Source organism: Peromyscus leucopus, chromosome 1 (genome assembly GCF_004664715.2).
Source record: "Peromyscus leucopus breed LL Stock chromosome 1, UCI_PerLeu_2.1, whole genome shotgun sequence".
Classification (NCBI taxonomy): domain Eukaryota; kingdom Metazoa; phylum Chordata; class Mammalia; order Rodentia; family Cricetidae; genus Peromyscus; species Peromyscus leucopus.
Genome location: NC_051063.1, coordinates 103,407,028 through 103,429,322, shown reverse-complemented (window position 1 = coordinate 103,429,322; position 22,295 = coordinate 103,407,028). Strand labels below are relative to the sequence as shown.

The window sequence follows — 22,295 nt, the reverse complement described above, 5'->3', positions numbered from 1 at the left end:
TCCTATAATTAAGATTTCTGAGCTGGGTGTGGTGGCGCACGCCTTTGATCGTAGCACTCAGGAGGCAGAGGCAGGTGGATCTCTCAATTTGAGGCTAGCATGGTCTACACAGTGAGTTCCAGGACACCCAAGGCTACACAGAGAAACCCTGTCTCAAAAAAACAAAACAGCAACAACAAAAAAGATATCTGTTCTAGATCACTGGGGTAGAGTAGCTGGGAAGGGATGAGGAATTGAGTGACTAGTTCAATAACAATATTTCATCCAGTGCGATAAATTATTATTTAAATATAGTCATAGCAGCAGCAGTGGAAGCTGCTATTTCTTGGCTGTCCCCATTTTCTAGGAGTGCAAAGTGAGGCCAAGAGGCCAGGTGATTTTCTAGGGGCCATCCATTTCTTAGACTAGCTGGGACCCTGCATTTTCATTGTTTCACAGTGAGACCCTGGAGCATGGGGAGATTTTTGCAGACAGCAGATTCAAACGCCGTCCTACCCTGGATTCCTCATTGCCATAACTGGAGGACTGCCAGGTCCCTGACACTGGTGGTGATCAGTTTTGGAGCAGGGAGGGATGCCTGCAGAGGTATTATACTTGCAGACTGGCCTAGTTGCAGTGTCTTGACTGCCCCCCTCCCCCAGGGGCCCAGTCCTAGGAAGGGCAGCTCCTGGAGGATTAATTTCCTGCCTCATCCCCCTGGCTTTCCCAGACCCTGTTTTGCTGCTGAGGAAGCCAGGGTCTGTAGATGGTCAGCATCTGAGGGGACAGAACTGGGGCAGGAGTCCAGGCTGGGGCTCTGTGTGCTCTCTTCCCTGGCCGGGGCCTGGTTAGGGTCTCTGAACCCCTGAGCTTCCTGCAGCGGCTGCCCACTGCCTTGTCACAGGGCTTAAGTCTGTATCAAAAAGCCAGGAGCCAGCTCCTCCTAGGGGCCCCGGGATCTCTGCCACGTAGGGTGTTGGACTGAACAAACGTGGGAGGGTTTCCCAGAGTCAAGAGACCAAAATACAGAAGCCACCTGAGGTCAAGTGTGTGGTGCTTAGGGCCTCAGTGGGTCAGGGAGAGTGCAGGGATTCGAGATCCATTCTGTACCCTCCCTCTGTGGATCTTCTTTCCCCTCATTTTCATGTCGTGAGGGCCTCTCAGGGCTGTTCCTCTGTCGTCATCCGGGGTTAGAGAGCTGGAGCCACATCTGGAATCTTGGCGGCCCAGGGCTCCTGGGGGAGTCTTGTCTGGCCCCATGTCCTTTGGCCAGGCTGCAGCAGGTGGACGAGTCCCAGGACAGGACAGTTCAAAGCTGAACTGCTCTTGCTCCATAGCCTCCTGGGTTCCCGGGTCTCCCTCACTGGCATCCATCTATCCAGACATTCTTTTCTTTCCTCCTCTTCCCGGGTCCTCCTGTCCCATGTATGGACCGTGCTAGACAAAAACCAATGGAACACGCGGGGCGGTGGTGGCGCACGCCTTTAATCCCAGCACTCGGGAGGCAGAGCCAGGCGGATCTCTGTGAGTTCAAGGCCAGCCTGGGCTACCAAGTGAGTTCCAGGAAAGGCGCAAAGCTACACAGAGAAACCCTGTCTCGGAAAAAAAAAAAACCCAAAAAACAAAAACCAGTGGAACAGTCTAGTTCTTGCTAGGGTGGTTGTGGCTGGGAGGGAAGTCTCTCCCATCCCATCCCTCGCTCCCTCATCCACATTAGCTGCCTTGTAAGATTCTGACTCTGCCCTTCAAAGCATTAGAGATTTGAGGGGTCCATTTGCTGTGCAGTTGTTCCCAATTTTTAAATTCCCAGAAGTTGAGGTCCCTGGGGGTCTACAAAGCTTGGATTTGGGGTGGGTCACCTTGAGTTGAAGTTAAACCTTATGCCAGCCACACTGTGGCCACATTGAGGCCTGCAGGATTTTGTGGGTTGTTCAGTGGCTCTGATTCCCTGCTGGCCTCCACGCTCATGCGACTGACCACATGTGTTCTGCTGCTTCCCTTTCTAGAAATCCACAGGGCCTGCCCTGGGGCCGGTGGTAGCACATGGTACAGCAGTCTTGTCATGGAGAGCTTTCGGGGGTAGGACCACTGACTGCATTCATGGAAGAGAAGCCTCATGGACACCAGGGTGCAGTTGAGGGGCAACCCGGACTAGCGGCTGGAAGGATCATAGAGCCAGGTCAAGGGTTGCCCTGTGGACACCGGAAACAGCATGAAATGTGGCTCAGCAGACCCAGGTCAAGTCTGCAAAAGATCGGGCTCTGGAGGCCCCTACAGAGAGGGGTGGCGCAGAGGCTTGAGTCAGGGAGACCCATGAGGTGTGCTGTCATGCCTTTGGGTACAGGAAGCTGGGCCTTGGCCAGTGGGCTTTTACCACACCAGCCATTGCTGAGTTGGGGCCTGCCTCTGTAGAAGGAGACCTGTGCCTTATAGTATGTAGACTGCTTCACAGAAGGCCCCCTGGCTGGCAGGCTCCTTGACGGGGATTGGGGTACACTCTGTCATTGGCCTCAACATTTGATGTTCCAGGGGTTGGGGCAGGTAGAGTCCATGATGTGTGAGCCTGGCTAGGCTTTCAGCCCCCTGAGTGTCAGCCCCTGGTCTCTATAGTGAGGACCTTCAGTGGGCTGCTATGTAGTTTTGTAATGAAAATGCCATGATTTCTTTCTCCCTAAGACACCAGGCCTGGCAGGGAGAGAGGGGACCCCCTCCCCGAGGGGCAGAGCTGGGACAGATACTTTTCCAGTGGGTGGGTCCCACTTGCTTAGTGAAGGGGTGCCAGGGTGTCAGCTAATGGTCTACCTTCCCCGTCAGGGCGGGCCTGCTCCTCCTGTCTCTTCCTCTGCTTTAAAGACGACTCGCTGAGCCTAGGGACATTCAGGGACCTGACCAGGACACCTACCCGCCTGTACTGCTTGTGGCCTGAAAACCCACATTTTTGGGTCTGGAGAGATGGCTCAATGGTTTAGAGCTCTGGCTGCTCTTCCAGAGGACTCAGGTTCGATTCCCAGTGCCTATATGATGGCTCACCACTGTCTGTAATTCTAGTTCCAGGGCATTTGATGCCCTCTTCCAGCCTCTGAGGGCATCAGACACACACGTGATGTACAGACATACATGCAAGCAAAACACCCATAACATAAATAAAATGAAAATAAACCCCACATTTTGGACCTGGGGTGTAGTTCATTTGGTAGAGTGTTTGCCCAGCATGCACAAGGCTCTGGGTTCAATCCCCAGGATGGCAAAAACGGAATGTGATAGTATTTCTGTAATCCCAGCCCTTGGGAGGTGGAGGCAGGAGAAGTTTAAGGTTGGGATGAGGAGATGGATCAGTGGATAGAACACTTGCCTTGCAAGTGGGAGGGGCAGATCTCCTATCACCGGAACCCACGACGGCGGCGGCGGCGGCGGCGGCGGCACGTTCCCACGGGAAGGCCCAGAAGCCTGCGAGCTGGCTAGCCTGGCCTGTGCAGCAGAGAGCAGCAACCAAAGACCCTTTCTCCAGCCAGGTGGAAGATGAAGACAGACCTCTGCGGTTGTCCTCTGACCTCCACACGTGTGCCGTGGCATGTGTGCCTACACTCAAAACACAAACATGCATGAGCATACACATGCACATCACACACATACCATACCTATAGAAAGAAGTTTAGGAGCCGGGCGGTGGTGGCGCACGCCTTTAATCCCAGCACTCGGGAGGCAGAGGCAGGCGGATCTCTGTGAGTTCGAGGCCAGCCTGGCTACCAGTGAGTTCCAGGAAAGGCGCAAAGCTACACAGAGAAACCCTGTCTCGAAAAACCAAAAAAAAAAAAAAAAGAAAAGAAAGAAGTTTAGGGTCCTCATCTGCTACATAGGAAATTTAAGGCTAGCTTGGGCTATGTGAGACCATGTTTCAATCCAACAAGAATATCCCTGCCCCCCCCCCCCACTTATTTCTCAGTGCCGAAGTGGCCCAGCCCATTTGCAGGGGTTTTAATGTCATCTGAAGGGACCACCCTTCCTCAGTTCTTCCCATAACAAGCCAGAGAAAGACGAGCTCAGGCTGTGTGGGCTTGCTGAGTCCTGGTCCTGACCTGCCATGTGGCCCTGGTTAGGCTCGCTCTGGGACTCACTTCTCTTCTGGAAATGGGGAGCGTCGGATGAGGTGGTGCCTGTGTGTTAGGGGGTGGTTGGGGCCCAGGTAGTGCTGGGAAGAAAGCACACATGCTGAGAAGGCCACTGTCCTGCAGTATGACCTGGGATCCTGCTGTCTGTGTGTCAAACTGGGGAATGTATTCAATTCGTAGCTATTTACTGTGGGCCACCTTTGAGACATAGGGGAATCAGAGCCTGGCCCCGGCTGGGTTGGGGTGAGAGAAAGTGTGTGATGCAGCTGTGACCTGGGAGTCAGGGACTGCCTCTTGGAGCAGGCGGCCATCAGGCTGGGAAAACTGGGTAGAGACGTAATCCAGGCAGAGGGAGTTGTGTAAGCCCAGATCTGGGAGGAAGCAGGCCTGTCAGGGAACATAAAAGAAATGAGGCCGGCGGTGTCCGAGCTCACCTGGGCGGTGAGCACCAATGGAGGGTAGGCAGGCAGGGGAGAGGCAGGTGCTGCCTTTGAGAAGGGTGGCTGGGCTCAGATTCCGGGGAGCCAGGTGTTGGCTGCTGGAAGGACCTGTTAGGCTGTGGGCAGCGTAAGTGGTGTGAGCCAGCATTTCTCCTGTGTGTGGGCTCCCCAGAAGTGTTTATCAAGCTACCCAGCAGGAAGTGGCTAGGGCAGCCTCACTTGGGAAGACAGGTTGGGGCAGCTCCAGAGGGCTCCAGGGGACCCCAGAACCTTATGTCTGAGAGATTCCTAGACTTGGACTCCACGGTTGCCTTGCCCAGCTCTCCTCTCTGCCGTCTCACCAGGCGGCTCCTGTGCGTACCCTAGCCACCTGTAGGTCCTGCCCTGCCCACGCTGACCCACGGTGGCTCACTGTATCTGTGCCCTGCGCGTCTGCATTCTGGAGGCTGAGGGGGGTGACTGCTACCAGTTCTAGACCAGCCCAGGCTAAAGAGCAAACACTGGGGGAAAAACAAACAAACAAACAGACAAACAAACACCTCCTCCCTCTGCCTGCCCCCCCCCCAAAGAAAATGAAAACAATTCATAGTACAGACAACAAGGAACCAGTGTCAGAGCTGTCGTGAATTCCTGGGGCTTAGAGAGACGGTTCAGTTGGTAAAGTACCCGGTGTGCATTCCTGAGGACCTGAGCTCCGATCTCCAGCATCCATGTAGAAAGCTGGGCACAGTGCTGGGCCCCTGTAACCCCAGCCCTGGATAGATGGAGACAAGTGGGTCCCTGGAGCTTCAGGTTCAGTGAGAGATCCTGTCTCCGAAAATGAGGTGGAGAGTGATGGAGGAAGACACTTGATGCGATCCTCCAGCCTCCACGTGCGTATGTCAAATGTGCGTGCACACATGCATACACACTCAAAAGAAAAAAAAAAGGGAAAAGCAAGTAAATCCTCAAGTCTCCTAGTGCTTGGAGCCCTCCTGTCACTGAGTGCTCCTGTACTCCATCCCTTCCGGCTCTGTCACTTCCCGTTGTCTGGACAAAACAGATGAGTATCTTTTTATTTATTTTAGTTTTTGGTTTTTCAAGGCAGGGTTTTTCTGTGTAGTCCTGGCTGTCTGGGAACTTGCTCTAGACCAGACTGGCCTCAAAACTCAGATTCCCCTGCCTCTGCATGCACCACCACCTCCCGGCTAGAGATGAGTGCCTTCAAGGCCTTGCGCAGCCTGCACTCACTCTCTGTCTCTCTTTCCTTCCTGCCCTTCCTGTGTCCTCCTTTGGCCTGCTCATCGCCACATACATTCTCCCTTCTGAGGAGATAAGAGTGGACGGACCGGGGAAGGGGGCTGGAGAGATGGCTCAGCAGTTAAGAGCGCCGACTGCTCTTCCAGAGGACCTGGGTTCAGTTCCTGTCACCCACATGGCAGCTCACAATGGTCTGTAACTCCAAGACATACATGCAGGCAAAACACCAGTGCACATAAAATGAAAATACAGAAATTATTAAGTGTGGACAGAGGGGTCTAGGAAGCCCTTGACTCAGATTCTGGCTTTTGTGTTCCCTTGAGTGAGTTACTTCACCTCCCCAAGGCTCAGTTTATTCATCTGTAAAGTGGGTTCCACCACCTGCTTTCTAGCATGTGAGGGTCGTGGGGCAGGGCATGCAGAGTGGTAGAGGGGTTCCTTGTTGGGAGGTGTGGACTCCAGTCTTTGAGTGCCCTGTGCAGGAAGACTGATGAAGGATAGGGTGGGGTTATACCCCACACCCTCACCCTGGCCCTTCTTAGACAGGGCTGGAGAGGGAAGGTGGAGTAGTCTTCCTTCAGGTTGTCCAGTTGAGGAGTGCAGGAAGGGGACACATTGCAGTGGGGGCCAAGCCCTATGGGGCTGCCCCCACCTCCCTCTCTTCCGCCCCCAGCCCCTGCCCCTGGTGCAACCATCTGGTCCTCTCCAACGTGGCCACTTTCACTTTCAGGCGCCAGCAGCAAAAGACCCACTTATCTCCAGCCTCTCTGTTCCGGGGGATCTTCTCAGGAAATGGCAGGTCTGGGTCACTAGTTCTGGGTACCGAGACCTAGAGTCCCTTCCTCATGGGCAGGAGCTTTGGGTTGCCCAGCTCTCTCCTCCCCAACCAGTCAATGCTGGCCTTCAGCCTCCGAGGTATGGGGTACGTTGTGCAGGTCCTACCATGTAAGCACTGATGACACTGATCTGTCCCCTCCTGCTGCCTGTGATCCTGTGGTCAGCTCCGTGCCCTCCCTCCCTCCTGTGGTCAGTGGCTTCCTGTTTCTACCCCATTTAGTCTCTCAGTCCCCTGGGTTTCGGGGGTGCAGCAGTCACAGGAGGATCTTCCTGGAGTCATGCCGTGGCATCTTGAGCCTCCCCCTTGCCCAGTACATGCCCTTGTAGGGGCAGGAAGTCCCAGTCCCCAGAAAGCAGTGCTATAACGGGGGGGGGGGGGGGGTGGCTAGGCCAATGCTCAGCTGCCCAGTGTAGCACCCCAGCAGCCTCGGGGTGGAGGGCTGGAGCAGAGGGACTGGGAACAGAAAGGGGGCAGTGAGGACACCAGCTCTGCCTGATACATATCGTGTTGGTCCAGTGGGCTCTAGGCTATGCTGCAGGGGAGGGAAAGACCGGGACATGGCTAGATAGGGGCCAGCCAAAGGCTGTGGCTCTGGTAGAGGCCTTAGGGGGCTGGGTTCCACCTCTAGCAAAACCAGAAAGGCCTGGGAAAAGATTGAGGGAAGCATGAATGAGAAGCCTGCTAGGGAGAGGAGTGGGCCCATCTCGGGGTCACGTTGGGATAGGAGAGGAACTGTTCGTAGCACTTTGTCACATGACCTAAAACCAGCCTTTAGACTTTCAGCTTTCTGGATTTGAGAGACTTAAGGGAGTGACACCCTCTTCCTGTGTGACCTCCTTCTAGGGTGGGGCTTGGGCATGAGGGGGACCTGGATAAGGTTTGAGGCTGTGATGGCTCACGTGATGCCTAAGGGGACAAACCAAGGGTCCCTGGAGTCTGGGGTTCACTCGCGGGCCTCTGTGTTTCCTTGTGGAGATTTAGCAGGTCCAGCATCACTGCAAGATGGAGGGGGAGGGGCCGAGTCTCCTATTTTAGGCCAGATGGCCCCGGACAGTAGCAATTTCATATATGACAGTTCCGCTAGTAATCTATATATATTGCTGGGTGTGGTGGTTCACTTCTGTAATTCCAATACTCAGGAGGAATTTCAAGTTTGAGATCAGTCTGGCAAATATCAAATTCCAGGCCAGCCAGGGTTGCTTATGTAGAAGATTTGTCTCAAAATGACAACAACAAAAATTAAAAAACAAAGAAAATCAAGTCTGACTGTGTTATAGTTAAAATCACGAAGGATGAGATTGTGTTATATTTGGTACTGAGAACAAGTTGCCACGACTCTCCTTTTGTTTTTTACTTTAAATTCATTTATTTATTTATTATGGTGTGTGCGTGCACGCACGATGATACATGGGGGAGGTACACACACCTCAGGGTGCATGTAGAGGTCAGATGATAGCTTTACCCAATCAGCTCTCTCAATCCACCTTTACATGAGTTCCGAGGATGAAAATCCTGTCTCCGGGCTTTGCCAGACAAGCACCTTTACCTGCTGAGCCACCTTGTGGGCCCACTGTGTTGTTTGTTTGTTTGTTTTTTTTAACTTAAATAGATAATATTTTTGAAAAATAAATAAATAAAAATATTTTTGAAGTGTGTGTGTGTTTGTGAGTATGCCATGCTTGTATGTATAAGTACATAGATGTGGAGGTTCAGAGGCAGCCTCGGGTGTCGTCCTCTCCTTCCTCTGTGTTTGAGAGGGTCTTTGTGTTGTTCACCACTGTGTACACCACACTAGCTCCTAGGAATTTTCCAATCTTGCTTAGCAGTACTGGGATTACAGGCGCATGCTACTGCTACGCTTAGCTTTACATGGGTTCTGGGGATTCGAACTCAGGTCCTCACACTTATGTGATAAGTGCTTTACCTGCCGAGTCATCTCCCCAGCCCTCTGTCTGCTTTTGAGACCGGGTAGCTGAGACTGGACTCTAGCTCAAGCTGGCCTCCAGCTCATGGTTCTCCTGACTCAGTTTACAGAGTACTTGGCTACCACGCCCACCCCTGAACTCAGTTCTAGGGATTTAAAATACACACGTCATGGTTGGGGGATGTAGCTCTCTGGGTAGAATGCTTACCGAGCATGCTTGAGGTCCTGGTTCTCTTCAGCTCTCTGTACACTGGGCATGGTGGTGGAGACAGGATTTGAAGTTCAAGGCCACACAGTGAGTTTGAGGCTGGTCTAGGATACTGAGACCTTGTCTAAAAAAATAAAAAAAAATTGGAAAGCAAAGAAACTTGTCATCTCCTTCTCCCCCGCCTTCCTCCTAAATGGAATCAAACCAAAGCCCAGTGTGCCAGGCAGTGCTCTACCTTTGAGCTCATCCCAGTTCCTGTTCTAATAGTAGAAGTGATAACACAATTTTAAAACCTTTGAACAACACAGACATGAGATTTCTAGAAAGTTTTTCAAGATGGTGATGAGGGGTGGGGTGTAGCTCAGTGGTAGAGCATTTGCCTAGTGTGTGCAAATTCCTGGGTTGAAATCCAGCAGTACACACATGTGCACACATACATGGAGATGGGGGGGCAGAGTTAATTACCACCAGGGATGGTCCACTGCCCTTTTGCCATTAACATCCCCTGGCCATTGATAAAACTGTGTGTGTCTGGGGGGGGCGGTGCTGGAGAGATGGCTCAGAGGTTAAGAGCACCGACTGCTCTTCCAGAGGTCCTGAGTTCAATTCCCAACACCCACATGGTGGCTCATAACCATCTGTAATGATATCTGGCTTCTTCTTCTGTGTACATAATAAATAAATAAATCTTTAAAAAAAACAAAAACTGTGGGTTAGGGGTTGGGGATTTAGCTCAGTGGTAGAGCATTTGCCTAGCAAGTACAAGGCCCTGGGTTCGGTCCTCAGCTCCAAAAGAACAAAACAAAACAAAACTGTGGGTTAACATTGTAGTAGAGTGATGCTATAAGAATGTTAAACTGGCCGGGTGGTGGTGGCGGCGGCTGCGGCGGCGGCGGCCGCCCTTAATCCCAGCACTTGGGAGGCAGAGCCAGGCGGATCTCTGTGAGTTCGAGGCCAGCCTGGGCTACCAAGTGAGTTCCAGGAAAGGCGCAAAGCTACATAGAGAAACCCTGTCTCGAAAAACCAAAAGAAAAGAATGTTAAACTGTTGTGCCTTGGGCTGGGGGTGTGGCACAGTGGCAGAGAGCTCGTCTAGCATTGCAGTGCTCGCCCAGCATCGGCAAGGCCCTGGGTTCACACATCAAGCAGGGGTAAGATGCGTCAATTAGTAAAAGTAAAATCATATTCAAAATGTTGTGCCTTTTGCCAGATCCTCTGTGTATGGATGCCCATGCCATGGACTGTCTGAGGATTCCTGGTGGAGGGGCATGGGGAAAGCCAGGAGGGCGAGGACTGAGTCCCAGTCTGTCCTCCATCGGCTGAGCTGTATCCTGGTGTGGGGTCCCGGGGGAAGAGGCACCTTTTCCTGATTTGTGTAAGGGCCCACCTGGTTACAGCAGCTCATTTAGAGTGGGGATCAGTGGGGGTTCTGTGTGGGATGGAGCATGGAGTACCCGAGGTATAGGCCAGGTGGGAGTGAGTTCCATGCAGCAGAGGTGTCTGGAACAAAGCTCTTCAGAGAACATCGTCGGAGCTGGGGTTACAGACTCATTGGTGGCTCAGAAACCTGAGAACATTAGGGACTGTGGGTCTTTACCAGAACCCAGCTACAAGCCCAAAGGCCAAGTCCAGTCCGGACCAGTCATGTCAGGACAGGGGACAGGAAGTGACTGCCTGAACTGTGTGGTCTCTGCTGTGCATGAGGTGACATGTCACAGTCATCTAGGTTCCTGGCTTTGGGCAGGGACAGAGACCTTTACTTCACAGAGGGGAAACTGTGGCCTAGGATGGGGTGGGATATACGTAGAGTTTAGAACAGGCAGCAGAGTAAGGTTGGAATTAGGCTTGGAGCCCCCTGGGAGGCACAGCCATACTCAGGACCCCCAGAAAAGAGGCTCCAGCCCAGATGGGACTGATAAGATGTTCTTGGAGGCCAGGAGGGTCAGCAGGGCAGACCCAGCTGGGAGGAGCGCAGGAAGCCATAGCGGCCTTCATGAGACCTGCATGCCGCAGCCTGCAGTCCCTGAGAGGCAGGAAATAACTTCTTGGTCCAGGGGTCCATGTTGCTGTGCCCCCCCCCATGCCCTTGCTGCCTTGGCTCAGAGGAGTTAGCTTGCCAGGGTGTGAGGGGGTGTCACTTCTGCACCCTCTGAGCTGGGAGCCCAGCCCCCACCCAGTTCCTCATAGCTATAGGAAGTATCTCCAAGGCTTCTTGCCTGTTAGTGGAGGCTCACAATCCCGCGGACACACAGGGAGTAGCTGGTGCCCAGGAGGGTGGCCATGCCATAGGTATGACCTGGCTACTGGACCAGGCATGGGTGGGGTGGGGGTGTTGGGCATGTCAGGGTTTTAGAGAAGTTGTTGCGGAACTCTTGGGCAGTTGTGTGGGGTTTCTGGGGAAGTTGTGTGAGGATTCTGGGGCGGTTGTGTGGGGGTTCTGGGGCACTTACGTGCACTTGAGTTGTTGATATGAGCGTGGGTCCTTCAGGCAGAAGGGCGGCTCTGCCCAGCAGCTGCTGGGTAAGCAGGAGGCCTTAGGCCTGGGAGGTGGGGAGGCAGGCAGAGGTGTGCTTATGTGGTGCTCTGGGGTGTGGTTTGCAGAGCCAGGTGGGTGTGCGGTTGTGGTTCCTGTGGAGATAGATCTGAAGGGTTTCTTGAGGGCTGAGCATTGGGGGGTCCCTGTCCACTGGCATGGTTTGGGAGAGCTGGAGTCTTGGGGCAAGCGTGGGACTATTCAAGGGAGTGAGGGAAGGAGAGCTAGGGCCACACACAGGTAGGCCTGGGGCCGCATTACCTTTCCCCTCTCTCCAGGGCTGGGTCTTGCCTTGAACCTGGAGCAGAGTCCTGTGTAAGGAGGTAACACAAGGCAGGTCAGTGGGCCATAGGCCTCCAGAGCTTAGAGTGGGAGGGGCCAGGACCTTAAGGTTGCTCTGGCTGTCTGAGTCACTCTTGCAAATCCGAATGCAAAGAAGACAAGAGGAGGCCTTCAGAGAGGGCCACACCCACAGGGCCAGCAGGCTCACTAGTGGCCCCACCGCTGCTGCTGCTGCTGCTGCCCAAACCTCTGGGGTGCCGCTCTTCATCCCCCCCTGGACTGTCTCGCCCGCAGCGTCCTTGGTCCTCTTCTGTAGGCTCCCTGGGCCCTGTACATTCGGTTCCCTTTGCATGGAACTGTGTCCTTCCTGTCTCCACCCGGCGAGGCCCAGGGTAGGAGGGCTCTGGAAGCCTTCCTGCTTGCCTCACAGAGGCAGCCCGTTCTCCAAAGGCTCTGTGGGCTCCAGCAGGGGACTTGGGTAAGTGTCCACCTTACCCATACGACGTGGGGTAGAAATCCCAGGTCTTGGGGTCACTGTAAGGTCTAAGGGGACCGAGATGGGAATCTGGGAGGGGCTGGGATGACAGTGGCATTTGGGAGAGGAAAAGGCTGTGAGCTACCTTGCTGGGTTGGTGAAGTCGGGTGTCACTAGTCAGTACTGGGTAGGCACACCAAGCAAGAGATGTTAAGCGGGGCCAGAAATGGACAGTGAGTTCAAACTCCGCCTTGGGATTGCGCGTGATAAGGTCATTAAAAGGGTGAAAGCTTTGGCTCCAGCAAGAGGGAGTCAGGCTAGATCTGAGGAAGGACTGGCTGGCAAGGATCAAAGATTTCAGACAATTCTTTCTTCTGAAGTGGACTAAGTTCCCTGAACTCCACTATGGATGGTGGGGTTGGGAAGAGGGGCAGACTCGGGCCATCACAGAAGATGCTGAAGGCGCATATAGGCGCAACCTCACAGAGCAAGCACGGAGAGCAGGCAGAAGCATGGTGGCCAAGGGGCAGTTCGGGAGGACTTTCTGGAGGAGGTGGCTTGGAGGGGGGCCAGCGTGGTTGACATACTCATTGTCAGCCGCCTGTTTTGGGGGGCTCCCCTATTTCAGGCTGGGGCTGGTGTAGGAAATGACACGAGTCGTGGATGGGGACGGAGCTTGAGGTATGTCACTGAGCACTTGGGCAACTCACTTCCTCTCTGTGGTGTTTGTTTCTTCATCCATAAGTGGCAGGGCCCGACTGCAGCACATGACAGGCTTGAGGAGCCCTCGGGGCACAGAGAGACCCATCAGCTGTGCCAGGTGCCAGGCCTAGTGAGATACTGAAGGGAAGGGCAAAGGTGGTGTGGGGCGGATGTGCTGGCCTGGCTGGGTCTAGGGGTGTGGGGTGGGGTGGCTGTGCAGGGCCTGGCTGGGTCTGGGGGTGTGGGGGTGGGGTGTCTGTGCTGGCCTGGCTGGGTCTAGGGGTAGGGGGTGTGGGGGCAGTGCTGGTCTGGCTGGGTCTAGGGGTGTGGGGTGTGGGGGCAGTGCTGGCCTGGCTGGGTCTAGGGGGTGTGGGGTGGGGGGCAGTGCTGGCCTGGCTGGGTCTAGGGGTGTGGGATGGGGTGTCTGTGCAGGCCTGGCTGGGTCTGGGGGGGCAGTGCTGGCCTGGCTGGGTCTAGGGCTGTGGGGTGGGGGGGCAGTGCTGGCCTGGCTGGGTCTAGGGCTGTGGGGTGGGGGGCTGTGCAGGCCTGGCTGGGTCTAGGGCTGTGGGGTGGACCCCTCACCTGTGGTGGTGCTGTTGGTGTATGATGATGCCTCCTCAGCAGGGGCTCTGGTTTCCAGAGAAGCAGAGCAGAGCAGGGGAGGGCCGGGTGCTGAAGAACTCTGCCACAGAGGCAGATGATGTTTTGGTGCCACCTCGGGGAAGCCACCCTGACCTAGCCTGGTGAGGGAGGGCCCCAGGCTGTGGTTTCCCGGGTGGCAGTGTTCCGCTTGAGGTTCCTGGAGGCTTCTGGGTTATGCTTCCAGCTCCTTGAATAGCACTGTCCGCAAGGCTATCAGCACCCAGTCCCCAGGTCTCTGACCTTGGCCAGTGCCCTTTAGTGCAGGAATAGGAACTTGAGAGAGGCCAGACTCTTCTCAGGGAGAGCAGTCTGTTCCTGTTTCCCAGCCCCAGCCTGTCCAGCAATGAGTTTGACCATCACCATTCCTCAGTCAGCTGACCTCAGTAGGTACTCTTGACCTTTGCTTAGGCAGCACTTTTGAGAAGCAGCAAGCAGCATGGCTAAGAGAAGAGTGGAGAGCATGGCTGAGAGAAGAGTGGAGAGCATGGCTGAGGATGGAGAGGATGCAGAGCATGGCTGAGGGTGGAGAGGATAGAGAGCATGGCTGAGGGTGGAGAGCATGGCTGAGGGTGGAGAGGATGGCAAGCATGGCTGAGGGTGGAGAGCATGGCTGAGGATGGAGAGGATGGAGAGCATGGCTGAGGGTGGAGAGCATGGCTGAGGGTGGAGAGCATGGCTGAGGATGAAGAGCATGGCTGAGGGTGGAGAGCATGGCTGAGGATGGAGAGCATGGCTGAGGATGGAGAGGATGGAGAGCATGGCTGAGGATGGAGAGCATGGCTGAGGGTGGAGAGCATGGCTGAGGATGCAGAGGATGGAGAGCATGGCTGAGGGTGGAGAGCATGGCTGAGGGTGGAGAGGATGGAGAGCATGGCTGAGGGTGGAGAGCATGGCTGGAGAGGATGGAGAGCAGGCTGAGGGTGGAGAGCATGGCTGAGGGTGGAGAGCATGGCTGAGGATGGAGAGCATGGCTGAGGATGGAGAGCATGGCTGAGGATGGAGAGGATGGAGAGCATGGCTGAGGGTGGAGAGCATGGCTGAGGATGGAGAGGATGGCTGAGGGTGGAGAGGATGGAGAGGATGGAGAGGATGGAGAGGATGGAGAGCATGGCTGAGGGTGGAGAGCATGGCTGAGGATGGAGAGGATGGAGAGCATGGCTGAGGGTGGAGAGCATGGCTGAGGGTGGAGAGCATGGCTGAGGATGGAGAGCATGGCTGAGGATGGAGAGCATGGCTGAGGATGGAGAGGATGGAGAGCATGGCTGAGGATGGAGAGCATGGCTGAGGGTGGAGAGCATGGCTGAGGATGGAGAGCATGGCTGAGGATGGAGAGGATGGAGAGCATGGCTGAGGGTGGAGAGCATGGCTGAGGATGGAGAGGATGGCTGAGGGTGGAGAGGATGGAGAGGATGGAGAGGATGGAGAGGATGGAGAGCATGGCTGAGGATGGAGAGCATGGCTGAGGATGGAGAGCATGGCTGAGGGTGGAGAGCATGGCTGAGGATGGAGAGCATGGCTGAGGATGGAGAGGATGGCTGAGGGTGGAGAGGATGGAGAGGATGGAGAGGATGGAGAGCATGGCTGAGGATGGAGAGCATGGCTGAGGATGGAGAGCATGGCTGAGGGTGGAGAGCATGGCTGAGGATGGAGAGGATGGAGAGCATGGCTGAGGATGGAGAGCATGGCTGAGGGTGGAGAGCATGGCTGAGGATGGAGAGGATGGAGAGCATGACTGAGGGTGGAGAGCATGGCTGAGGATGGAGAGGATGGAGAGCATGGCTGAGGATGGAGAGCATGGCTGAGGGTGGAGAGCATGGCTGAGGATGGAGAGGATGGAGAGCATGGCTGAGGGTGGAGAGCATGGCTGAGGGTGGAGAGCATGGCTGAGGATGGAGAGGATGGCTGAGGGTGGAGAGGATGGAGAGCATGGCTGAGGATGGAGAGCATGGCTGAGGATGGAGAGCATGGCTGAGGATGGAGAGCATGGCTGAGGATGGAGAGCATGGCTGAGGATGGAGAGCATGGCTGAGGATGGAGAGGATGGAGAGCATGGCTGAGGATGGAGAGCATGGCTGAGGATGGAGAGCATGGCTGAGGATGGAGAGCATGGCTGAGGGTGGAGAGCATGGCTGAGGGTGGAGAGCATGGCTGAGGGTGGAGAGCATGGAGAACATGGCTGATGATGGAGAGGATGGCTGAGGATGGAGAGGATGGCTGAGGATGGAGAGCATGGCTGAGGATGGAGAGGATGGAGAGCATGGCTAAGGATGGAGAGGATGGAGAGCATGGAGAGCATGGCTGAGGATGGAGAGCATGGCTGAGGATGGAGAGCATGGCTGAGAGAAGAGTGGAGAGCATGGCTGATGATGGAGAGGATGGAGAGCATGGCTGATGATGGAGAGGATGGAGAGCATGGCTGAGGGTGGAGAGGATGGAGTGCATGGCTGAGGATGGGAGAGCATGGCTGAGGGTGGAGAGCATTGCTGAGAATGGAGAGGATGGCTGAGGGTAGAGAGCATGGCTGAGGATGGAGAGGATGGCTGAGGATGGAGAGCATGGCTGAGGATGGAGAGGATGGAGAGCATGGCTGAGGGTGGAGAGCATGGCTGAGGGTGGAGAGGATGGAGAGGATGGAGAGGATGGAGAGCATGGCTGAGGGTGGAGAGCATGGCTGAGGATGGGGGTGGAGAGCATGGCTGAGGATGAAGAGGATGGAGAGGATGGAGAGCATGGCTGAGGGTGGAGAGCATGGCTGAGGATGGGGGTGGAGAGCATGGCTGAGGATGGGGGTCATGGCTGAGGATGGAGAGCATGGCTGAGGATGGAGAGGATGGAGAGCATGGCTGAGGGTGGGAGGATGGAGAGCATGGCTGAGGATGGAGAGCTGCCTTGACCAATAGACAGTGCAAGAGCAGGTTGGGACTATGGTTCCATGATTCAAATCCTCGCTGTGCAAGTCTGATGCCCTGAATTGAGATCTGCAGAACACAGGTAAAAAGCTGGTGACGTGGACTGGTGACATGGCTCAGTGAGTCAAGGTTCCTGCCCCCTGGTCTGGCATCCTGAATTCAGGTGGCACATGGTGGAAGGAGAGAACAGACTCTTGAAATTTGTTCTCTGAGTATGTACATGCACACATGCATGTGTGCGTGTGCACACAAGTACAGTAAACAAACAAACCTGGATGCAGTAGTTTATGTGTGTGTGCTGCCATGCTCCACCAGAGGATGGGAGGTAGAGCCAGGAGAGTCTCCAGGAGTTTGTGGAGAGTGGTGGAAGTGGGCTAAGCTGCTAGCCTCGTATAGTGGGGAACAATGAGAGGCTGTCTTAAGGTGGTAGGACACATGCCCAGGGCTGCCCTCTGATCTCAACACATGCGTCGTCATGGTATGCATGTTTACATGCTCACACATGTGCATGCACTCACACCATCACACACATGCATGAGAGAAAGAGTAGGCATATTGGCACACTTCTGTCAGCCCAGCACTCGGGAGCCTCAGTGGTAGAGGCCTTGCCTAGCATGTGCAAGGGCCTGGGTTTGATCCCAAATGCTAAACAAAACAAATACGAGCAATGGATTTTAACATTTTTATTTTTTTGAATATGAGTGTTTTGCCGGCATGTATGTACGTGTATTACTTGGGTGCCTGGTGCCTGAGGAAACCAGAAGACCAGGGCGTGGAGTTCCCTGGAACGGAGCTGACAGGTGGTTGTGAGCACCATTTGGGTGCTGGAAACTGAATCCAGGTCCTTTGTAAGAGCAACAAGTGCTCTTAACAGCTGAGTCATCTATTTAAATTTATTTAAATTTTTAAATATCATCACCACCACCACCACCACCACCACCACCACCACCACCACCACCACCACCACCACCATCAGGTTGTTCTGTAGCCCAGGCTAGCTTCAGACTCACTGTGTACCCAAAGCTAGTGAATTCTTTATCCTCCCCACTCTCGTTCCCATGTGCTGGGATTCTAGGTGTGTGCTACCATTCCTGGCTTCACGTGGCTTTAGTAGTGTTTTAAACCCAAGTAGCCCCAATATTATTATTCATCATGTAATCAATAGCAAGACATTGAGATATTTTCATTCTTTTTCTCTTTCACTCTCTTCAAAATCCCATATATTCATAATTCAGTGCTCCTCACTCTGGGGGTCGTGTTTCAAATGTTCAAAGCCACGTACGGCTGTGCCAGCTACTGCACTGGCCAGGGCAGGCCTAGATACATTGAGACGACGCTTTCCTGGCTGTGTGACTTTGGAAAGTCACTCTGCCTCTTTGTACTTTTGTTTTCATTTCAGAATCTCTAGAGGGTTGTTAGAGGGTTATTTGTCATTACAGGTCATGGTAGGGATAAATGAATTGAAGGGTAGAGACGCTAGGCAGAGGCATGCTGTTCGCCTTTTTTTTTTTTTTTTTTTTTTTTTTTTTTTGAGATAAGGTTTCTCTATGTAGCCCTGGCTGTCCTGGAATTCACTCTATAGCCCAGGCTGGCCTAGAACTCAGAGATCCACCTGCCTCTGCCTCCCAAGTGCTGGGATTAAAAGTGTGTGCCACCACCACCACCATCCTGCCCTGTTTGTCTTTTTTCTTTGTTGTCTTTTGAGACAAGATTTCTCTGTGTAGTTTTGGTGTCTGTCCTAGAACTCGCTCTATAGACCAGGCTGGCCTCGAACTCACAGAGATCCGCCTACCTCTGCTCCCTGAGTGCTGGGATTAAAGGCATGCGCCACCACCGCCCAGCTAGCCACTGTTTGTCTTTTTAAAGCCATCATTTGAGAGGTCTGCTGTTCAGGTCCACACTTTTACCCAGAGTACCAGTTACTTAACATTTGTTTTAGAGGCTGGGGAGATGGCTCATTGATTAAGAGCACTGTTTCCTGTTCCAGAGGACCCAAATTTGATTCCAAGCACCCACATAATGACTCACAACTGTCTGACTCCAGTCTCAGGAGATCTGACACTTCTTCTTGCCTCCTTTGGCATCGCAGGCATAAGGTGCACAGATATATATGCGTGCAAAATACCTATACACGGAAAATAAATACAATCTTTAAAATTTTGTCTTAACAATGCTCACTTTAAAATCCAAGCCCTGGGGAGACAGCTGTCCATAAAGTGCCAGATAAGCATGAGGACCTGGGTTCCATTCCTATTTACCTAGGAAGCTCCGGTACACTTGGCTGGGGATGGGGTGGGGAGGGGGCAGGGACACAGTACAGAAGTATCCCCTGGGGCCCTGGCTAGCCAATATAGCCTAATTAGTGAGAAAGAGACCTTGTCTCAGAAAACAAGGTAGATGACTCTTGAGGAGTGATCCTTGAGATTGACCCCTGACCTTCATACACCACGGCATGCACTTATACCAGCACCCGCAGAGGCCGTGCTCTCGCACAAACACCCACATAAAGCACCATGCTTTTTTTTTTTTTTTTTTTTGGTGGGAGGTGTTATTTTGCTTGATTTTTGAGACAGGGTCTAACTATGTAGCCCAGGCTGGCCTGGGACTTGCCTTGTTGTCCAAGGTGGCCCTCTGTTTACAGCAGTTCTCCTGTCTCAGCCTCCCAAGTCCTGGGATCCAGATGTGCATCATCACACCTGGCTCTGTTCTCAGCAGCGACAGTTGTAGGGTCACTTACACTTAAATAAATGCTCATGAGCGCTCCCAAAGCCATCCTGCAGAGCCCAGCAGTTACTAAGACACTGCTGCCCTGACTTTGCTTTGGGCCCCAGGGAGCGGGGGTCTGTGTAGTCCACTGTGCTCACGACCCCCACCTTGTAGAGCCTGGGCCTTCTGAGGCTAGCCTGTTCTCTCCTCCCCTGGGAATCCCCTACTGGCTCATTTTCCTCAGCCCTTCTAATCTCATGTCCTTGTCCCCATTGTGCCCCACCTCTGTCTCGGCCTGTTCCCTGGTCCCCAGATTCGTGGAGAGTCTTGTGTCCCCAGCTCTCCTGTCAGGAAAGCATCTTGGAGCACATCCTCCCCCCCTTGCCCCATCACCCCCACCCCATGCCTCCCTCCCTGGTGCAGTGTCTTAGCAAGACTCCCCTGTAGGGGTTCTACCACTGGGGGGTCCCCAACCAGGGAGCCAGTAACCCCGAGCCCCTTAGTAACTGCATGTCTCACCTCTCGTGGTACCTCACCATTCCAACCCACATCCTCTCCTGGAAGGACTTTCTGGGGTCTGGCTCCGTGGCAGCGTCCTGGTACCCTGGAACCCTCTCTCTGCTCTCTCTCTCTCTCTCTCTCTCTCTCTCTCTCTCTCTCTCTCTCTCTCTCTCTCTCTCTCTCTCTCTCTCTCTCTCTCTTCACCTCCTCCCTGTCTCTCTCTCTCTCTCTTCCCCTGCCTTTGATTTGCCCCACCATTCTCTCCCTTTCCCCTTCCTCTCTCTCCTTCTCCTGGCATCACTTCCCTCAGGAATTTTCTCCCACACCTCTTTCCCTGCAGCGGCCACCTCGGAGCACCATGAGGAGCCTTTGGGAATAGGAACAACCTCTCCAGAGGCCCGGGAGAACGTGGTGGCCGGTAAGTGGGGAGCTGGGGTCCTGAGGTGGAAGTTTCATGGGGGCTGAAACCTGGGGTTTTATAATCTGTTTGGGGAGCTGAATTTGTGGGCAGAAGATGAAGCCTGAGAACTCGGTAAAACCTCCCCAAGGGCTCTGAGAGGAGGGGACCAGGCTGGCTTGCTGGGTGCCACCTGATTGGTGTTTCCTCCTTTCTTGCTGAGTTTTGATCTCTTTCTCCTTCCCGAGTGCTCTTAATGATGATCATAGCCCTCCTCCTTTAATTTGATTTTTTTTTGGGGGGGGGGGGTAGGGGGACAGGGTTTCTCTGTGTAGCCCTGGCTGTCCTGTAACTCACTTTGTAGACCAGGCTGGTCTTGAACTTACAGAGATCTGCCTGCCTCTGCTTCCTGAGTGCTGGGATTAAAGGCGTGCGCCACCATCTCCCGGCTTTTAAATGCTTATTTTGTTTGTGTGAGTCGGTGTGTGTGTGTGCCTGTGCGCACACACACTCTGGTGCCGCAGCGTGGATACGGATGTCAGAGGACACCTTGCAGGAGTCACTTGTGCCTTCCACCCTAGGGATTGAACGCACACCGTTATCCACTGTGCCCCACGTTCTCTTGAAATAGAGTTCGTTTTGTGGGGTTTGTGGCACAGAATCAAAAAGAAGGATCTGGAAGGGTCCTGTCTCCCCAGCTGCCGTGTATCCGCTAATGAAGCTTCTTGTTTGTCTGCTTGGATGTGTGTGTTCATGTTTTTTGTTCGTTTTGCTTTTGTTTTTCTTTAGCCCAGATGTTTATATAATGATGCTCTGCACCTTGCTTTTCTGATTGAACATACATCTTTTGGTTTGGTTGGTTGGTTTTTGAGACAGGGTTTCTCTGTGTAGCCTGGATCTCACTTTGTAGACCAGGCTGGCCTTGAACTCACAGAGATCTTCCTGCCTCTGCCTCCCAAGTGCTGGGAATATACATCTTTAACATCAGTTTATATAAGCTTTAGAGCCTAGCCTACTTTCAGTTTGGAAATTGTTTCCAGGTTCTAGTTCAACCCCAGAAGGCATCACTTCTTTATACTGTTATGCTGTTGAGGGCCACTGTACCCAAGAACTCCAAGGGCATATGTCTTTCTATTGAATGACTTTTTCTTTTAAAACTCACATAACTGAACATTAGGTGACAGAGTACATAAAATGAATCATCTTCTTCCACACCAAAGTAGTTTTCTAGGGTGGCTGAAGTTTTGTGTTCAAGGCCATTCTAGGATTCGGAAGGTAGGGTGGAGGAGGGGGAGGGGGCTGAGCAATGTATGTGCAAGGTTATACAGTTCGTTAATTTTTCAAAAATAAGACATTCTTGTGTTCTTTTCCCCCAAAAGGTCATCCAAATGACACAAGCTTTAGGTCCTGCGAGCTGTGTTTCTGACCCTGTTCCCTCATGACCCCTCAGCCCTTAGCTTCTTTCATTTGAGGAGATCTCTGGTGTGGCCTTGCCTCCTGTCTCTGTGGAGACACGTCTAACCAAGTGCCACACTCATCCTGGCACTCAACTTGCCGTGACTGTTGCTGGCTTTCCTTGTTTGGAAAAGGCAGGATGTTACAATCCCGTTCTGGACATTCTCTTGCTCCTGTAACAGGGTCGTTCGTGGCAGTGTAGAAGGACCTTCCTCCTTTTCACAGCCACTGTATTGTCTGTTGCATGACTACCCCATAATTTAGTCATCCATTTCCCAACGGACGGACATTTCGGTTATTTCCACCTCTGTAATCCACACGGTTTGGTAGGTGATAACCATTTATAGACGCTGCTTTGGATGGGTGCCAGTCACCCTGCAGGACAAATACCTGTATTTGTGTTTTGACCCAGAGTCGCTAGGTCAAAGGGCAGCGGCCGAGGGGCTCTCCTAGTGACTGTGACATTGTGCTCCCTGAAGGCACCCCTGCCATCAGGGAGGAGGCGCCCTGCCCCATGACCACTGTGTGTACTTTCAGGTTGTTTGTGTTGGCAGTGTGATGGATGGAAGGCGGGGTTCTGCTTCTGTGTTCTGTTGAGTTCCTTGATCCGTGTTTAAAGACTGTGTGTGTTTCCCTTCCTCGGAACGTCTCTGTTCAGATTATCCCCACCCTCACCCGCTTCTCGCTCTTGGTGTCTGTGGCTGTGATAAACACCATGACCAAGAGCAACTTGGTCAAAACCAAGAAAGGGTTTGTTTTATCTGACAGCTTACATCATGAAGGGAAGTCAGGGCAGGAACTCAAGGCAACAGCCTGGAGGCAGGAGCTGACGCAGAGGCCATGGGGCTCTTACAAGGGCTGCTTCCCGGCTTGTCCCCCATGGTTTGCTCAGCCTGCTTTCTAATAGGACCCAGCAGCACCTGCTCTGGAGTGGCACTGCTCCCAGTGGCCTGGGCC

The 22,295-nt window shown here is 53.6% G+C and overlaps 1 protein-coding gene across 9 annotated transcripts in view; it reads left to right on the top strand.

The window, feature by feature from the left end:
* The window catches only part of Arap1 (ArfGAP with RhoGAP domain, ankyrin repeat and PH domain 1), a 66,120-nt gene that overhangs the window by 2,682 nt on the left and 41,143 nt on the right, over nt 1-22,295 (top strand). For 3 of the 9 annotated variants that reach the window (XR_005089483.1, XR_005089482.1, XR_005089481.1), the window contains exons 1-2: nt 11,734-12,029; nt 19,827-19,904. The gene's annotated coding sequence lies outside the window, so the exon portion shown is untranslated. Of the gene's footprint in view, nt 1-10,947; nt 11,026-11,733; nt 12,030-12,773; nt 12,847-19,826; nt 19,905-22,295 lie in introns of those variants that run through there. The other 6 variants (XM_028877562.1, XM_028877559.2, XM_037197019.1 and 3 more) reach the window with 5 other exon arrangements.